The sequence below is a fragment of the Cebidichthys violaceus genome, unplaced genomic scaffold, assembly GCF_023349555.1.
Source record: "Cebidichthys violaceus isolate CVI_PGR_0920_01 unplaced genomic scaffold, fCebVio1.0.p SCAF_52, whole genome shotgun sequence".
NCBI lineage: Eukaryota > Metazoa > Chordata > Actinopteri > Perciformes > Stichaeidae > Cebidichthys > Cebidichthys violaceus.
The window spans coordinates 48,701-55,000 of NW_027176728.1; positions in this window are offsets into that span (position 1 = coordinate 48,701).

Here is a 6,300-nt window from a genome sequence, read left to right on the forward strand (position 1 = left end):
TGTTTATGCTGCGGCGTGCCACCCGTGGCACGCGTGCCAACCGTGGCACGCGTGCCAACCGTGGCACGCGTGCCAAAGGTTGCCGACCCCTGCTGTAGAGTAAAGGAGTCTAGTCCATAGAGGTACCTGGAAAACTTCTCACAGGCCCACACTGCAGCAAGACACTCCTTTTCAATTTGCGCATAGCGTCGTTCAGCATCAGTGAGTGTTCTGGAACAAAACGCTATTGGTTTCAACTGTTCATCGTGTTTCTGAAGCAGGACTCCACCTAAGCCATAACTACTAGCATCTGCACTGATAATAGTAGGCTTACTCACATCGTAGAATGCTAGTACAGGTGACATTGTGATGAGTTGTTTTACCTTCTTAAAGGCTTCCTCCTGCACTGCACTCCATGCCCATGTCACGTTGTTTTTGAGTAGGTCGTTGAGGGGTTTGGTGACCTCAGGCAGGTTTGGCAGGTACCTGCCTAAGTAGTGAATCATCCCCAGGATCCTTCTCAGATCAGTGACGGCCTTGACCTTAGCCTCATCTGGCCGAATGCCATGCTCATCGATGCAGTGTCCAAGGTAGTTGAGTCGTCGCTGACGCAGGAGACATTTGTCATGGTTTAGCTTTAAACCAGCTTTCTCCAGTGTGTCTAGAGTCTTTCGGAGTCTCACTTCATGGACTTCTTCAGAGTCTGAATAAATAAGGATGTCGTCCATGTAAACCGCCAGGCCTTCTTGATCTTTCAAGAGCTCAGTCATTTCATGTTGAAAGATTTCTGGTGCACTTGTGATTCCAAATGGCAGTCTATTAAAGAAATACCTTCCAAAGGGAGTTATGAAGTTAGTGAGTTTGGCACTCTTTCTGTCTAGTGGTATCTGCCAGAAACCACTTGCTGCGTCCAAAAGGGAAAACACTTTTGCGCCTGCGAGTTTAGGTAGGATGTCATCTATTGTGGGCAGAATAAACTTCTCCCTCTTCACTGCTTTATTCAGGCGTTTTAGATCAACGCAAATCCTTGGCTGCTCTTTGTTCTTCTTGGGTACAGCAACCATCGGAGCACACCACTCCGTGGGCTCCTTGATTGGCTCTATCACGCCACTGGCTATCATGCGGTCCAGTTCGTCTTTTACTTTAGAGAGCATAGGCACTGACACACGCCTTGCCGTAGTCACACTGTAGGGTACAGCATCCTTCTGCAGTCTGATTTTGATTGGTTTTATCTTCAGTCTGCCTATGTCTGCTGGGCTGGCATCACTCAAATGCTCTGTGCTTCTAATCTCTTCTATTCGCTTGACTAAGCCCATAGCAATAGCTACATTACGGCTCAGCAGGTTGCTGCCATGTGGCCCCTTTATCACATTTACTTTAAACCTGAATGTTTGCTTTTTCCACTCAGTAGTAGCTGTGAAGTAACCCTTACAGTTCACTCTACTGCCTGGGCTGCCTAATTTGGTCACACCAGTTCAAGTCGTGGCTTATTTGTCAGCAGGTTAAAAGTCTTTTCTGAAACGACACTTAAATCTGCCCCTGTGTCGATTTTAAAGTCTATTTTGATATCTTGCACTGGTAGTTTTACCATCCATGCCTTGTTTGAGTCATCCACATCTGTTATTTCTCCCAGGAATTGAACGTGTCTCCCGTCTCCTCCCTCGTAGGGTGCAGTGACCTCGTTGATCACGCGGGAATGGCATACTGCTGCAAAATGTCCTAGCTTTTTACACTTGTGGCATTCTGCGTCACGTGCAGCACATATGTCTTCTTTAGCATGCACTCTGCCACATCTAGAACATTTGTATCCCTTATTGTTAACACCTTATTTTACTCTGGCCTCTTGTCTGCCAGCGTCCGTTTCTCTGTTTTTCATTGTATTGCGCACGCTGCTTGTTAGCTACTTCACTCACTTGAGAACAGTTTGCATTAGCTCCCTGCTGGCTAATATGCCCTTTTACTTGTTCAGACTGCCGCACTAGCTCTACCGCTTTATCGAGCGTCAAGTCTGGCATTAGCTGTAGCTTCTCTGATAGCTCTTTATCTAATATCCCTATGACTAACCTGTCACGGATATTTTCATCTTTCACATCTGCAAATGCACAGGTATCAGCTAGCTCATACAGGCTTCTGGTGTACTCCTCCGAGGTTTCTCCGTGCTTTTGAGTGCGCTGATGGAAACGTGCTCTTTCATGAATCGTATTCACCTTCGGTACGAAATAACTGTTCAGTTTCGCCATTACAGTCTCATAATCATCTGCATCTTCCTCGTCCTCTTCCATAAACGTGAACGTTTTGAAAACATGTTCGGCTTCTTTCCCCAACGAGTAGAGAAGCGTACAGACCTGTACTTCTCCGGGTTCTTTATTGAGTTTCGTTGCTATCCTGAAGCGATGAAACCTCTGGCGTCACTCCGGCCATTGATCCGGGCGAGAGAAGTCGAAGTTTTCGGAAGGTGGGAATTTGGCCATCTTCTGACACCATGTGGTGTTATGTGTAAAATAAGTTTAGGAGACCGTTGTATCGTTGACTAACTTTATTAGCCGAGGATTAGCATAATACCGAGACTGTTGACTGACTGGATTCGTACAGCTCCAAGTGCGGACTGCAGACCGTACACGCCCTCGTCTGACATCATACACACCTGATAACTCCGCTCTGCATGTCGATAAAGTAGTACCATTACATTACAGAGGGTAAGGGGGGGGAGGAGAGAGGGCAAGGTGATGGTTCCTTGCTTTACTCTCTTTTACGCGTATAATTTGTATGTTTACCTCATTTTGTGGGGATGGTTTGGTATATTAACAAACAAATTGCATATTATCTATATATCTATAGGATCTTCATATTTTAATCCCTCAAAACTTCAATCTTACTCCACAATCTGACATCTGGAGTTACTTTTTTTTAAATACAAAACATATGATGAATTTAGAAAATATGATCCTGTGCTGCAGATTAAACTATCCAGAAGTACGTGATTTATATATATATATATATATATATATATATATACACACACACACACACATACATATATATATATGCTGTCACTCCCACTGTGACAGCATATGAAATACTTTCAGGTTGGTCTTCCCGTAAGTGAGCTTTAGGACATTCTTGCGTGTCACATTCTTTTCACATACATGTTGCATATAAATGATAAGAGATAAGAAAAGAGCACAACAATGACGAACTTTATCGCTATCTTCACTTCAAACTGCAACTTTACTGACAGATGGGGAATTTAGATTTTATTTTGAAAAAGGCCCACAGCACCAGAGGGCCCCTCTGTACTTCACATGTACTAAAGAGACACAAAGCATTCAAGAAGAGACTAAAATGACCACCAATAGACACACAAAACAACTACAAAGAGACACAGGACAACTACAAAGAGACACAAGATAACTACAATGAGACACAAAACAACTACAAAGAGACGCAAAATTGGTAAAAAGAGACACAAGACAACTACAAAGAGACGCAAAACAACTACAAGGAGATGCAAGATAACTACAAAGAGACACAAGACAACTACAAAGAGACGCAAAACAACTGCAAAGAGACGCAAAACAACTACAAAGAGACACAAAACAACTACAAAGAGACGCAAAACAACTACAAAGAGACACAAAACAGCTGCAGAAACATATGGCAAATACAAAGGGGCAATAAATGACCTCAAAGACAGACAAAACAACTATAAAGAAACACAAAATCACTACAAAGACACACAAGACAACTACAAAGAGATGCAAAATCACTAAAAAGAGACACAACTAGATCACAGCTGGATCTGGGAGTAGCTGTGGCTCAGATGCGACAGCTGGATCCGGAAGTAGCTGCGGCTAGGAGGCGGCAGCTGGATCCGGAACTGGAGTCGGGCGGACCGCCGACAGAACACGGAGAACTGGAGTCGGACGGACCGCCGACAGAACACAGGGAGCTGGAGTCGGACGGACGACAAGCCGTCTGGGGAGAAGGCAGACAGAAACCAGAGGAAGTATCTCGTGGTCGGGGATAGAAGGCTGAGTCATTTACCAGGGAAGAGGCAAGGTGGAGAAGTCCAAACCGACAGGGCTGGTGTTACGGTTTAACTAGGGACCCTATTAACTGGTGACCTTCAGCCGAATGCATCTGTTGTTGTCGTAGTTACGACAGCTGTTGCAAATAGGCAGATAACACGTTCACTGTCCTCGTGAATGCTGCATTGTTTAGTTTTGCATTACATTGTCAAACTTTCTCATTTACAGTCTTTGGTCAAAACATACCGGATTCCACGTTGGCGAGTCTTTTGAGAAAACAAGTCCACTCGAGTTTGAAACATTGTGTGTTATTTGTGTTGAAACAGGAAGAGAGCACGTTGCTCTTCCTTTGAAATAATAAAGTTGGTAAAAAAAAACACAAACGTCTTTGGAGCCTGTTTTGTGCAAACATGTGTCACGTAGAAGAACTCTGTAGCACAGTTAAAAGAAGACAAATATGTATAAATAAATAATATTTACAGGATTTGAACTCATATCATTGTGTGGGGAAAATAGTCAGAAGCACTACCACTACACCACCATCTACATACTGTGTCGTCATGTAGACTAAACTTAAACAACGCACAACACAGTCGCTCCTCAGAGCAGAGGGCCGCCAGATCAACTTGTGACCACACTGCACCTTTACCATGCATGGTAAAATGTAATAAGTTGACTTTACTTAAAAAAAGTCAGGAAACCGATTGCCTTAAAATTTCTAAGTAAAGTAGCTCATTCATTTTAAGTTGTTAAAGCTTAAAATAACTGAGTTAATGCAACTCATGTCATTGCAGTAAAGTGTAGTATAGTCAACTCAAAATTATTAATTATGTTAACTATAAATAGTGAATTCAGACAACTTAACTATCTGTGTAAAGGTAACTCAAAAACATTAATTAGGTTGACTATAAATTGTCAATTCAGACAACTTAAAGATCTGAGTTATACTAAGTCAGCAGTACTAAGAAGAACAAGTTATCCTTACAAGTCCAAGCATTCACATTACTAGGAAATTATCAGGAAACCGATTGCCTTAAAATTCTCAAGTAAACTGAACTACAAACTCTAAGTTGCTGAAACAAAAGACAGAGAACAGTATATAAATGGAAGACAGAGTTTATTTTTACGAAAAACAAACGTCTTTGAGTTTTTATCATCAAACAGTTTGTTAATCTCAAACTAAATGCAAACAAAAATGCTGGACATGTTGCCAGATTAAGTTCTGAAATAGAACAACAGATCATAGTCGCCCTTATAATGTAAAAAATTGAAACAAATGCATTTTTTTGGAATGCAGACTATAGTTCACTCTGATTAACACAGTTTTGTTAGTCTTGTGTAACAGTTTAAAGCAGCAGTTTACAAAAACACCTTTTTAATCATATTTGCTCAAACTGTCACTATATCCTGACATTAAAGAGACCAGATTCCCTTGCTTCCTTTCAGTGCTCCTGCAGTTGCAAGATTCCACCACGCCCACAGAAAAACAACTAAGTCGATGAGTCTCACACAGCTGTCAATTACTACTTGTGCATTCCAATTTAACTGTAAAACTATAGGCAGTTTACCAAATATGAATCAATATTCTGTTACTTTCTTTATTTCTCACCTCAAATGTTTTCAGAAACGTGCGTCAGTGTACTGTTTTGAGATTATGTTTGTTACCTGGCTGCCATTAGTAGGTAGGTTGACAGTTGGGAAAACAGGCCAGAGTTAACTTTCTAATTTTACAGCTTAACAGTTTAACAGAGCACTAAAGTAGGTGTCTGAGGTGAGAAATAGCCAATGCAGGACCACAATCTTGCATTAGAGAATCCTCAGCTCTGATTGGTTGTTCTACTTTGGGTGTGGTGGAATCTTGCAAATGCCATTTGGAACACTAAAAGGAGGTAGAAGATCCTGACTTTTTTTACAGATCGTCTGTCAGGATATAGTGACAGTTTAAGCATATATCGCAAAGTAGTTATTAACTGCAGCTTTTGAAAAAGGGAATTTTTTTTTTTTACAAGTTTCTCACATAAACAATACATTTCTTTTGGGCTTTTTTTCAGTTTTTTGTATTCAAATAGTAGAATGAACTGAACTTCTGCAAACCAAGCTATCAAATTACTAAAGAAAAATAGCATACCTTTACCTTTACTTGACATGAACTTCCTCAACTTTTATAAAATCAAAATGCCTTTCATCACTACCGATGAAAAATCGTGAATTGCTCTCTTTTGACTACAGGTACAGAAACAACAGATAAACAAAGTCAATAGTCAACTGGACTAAATGACCAAAAAAACTTTTC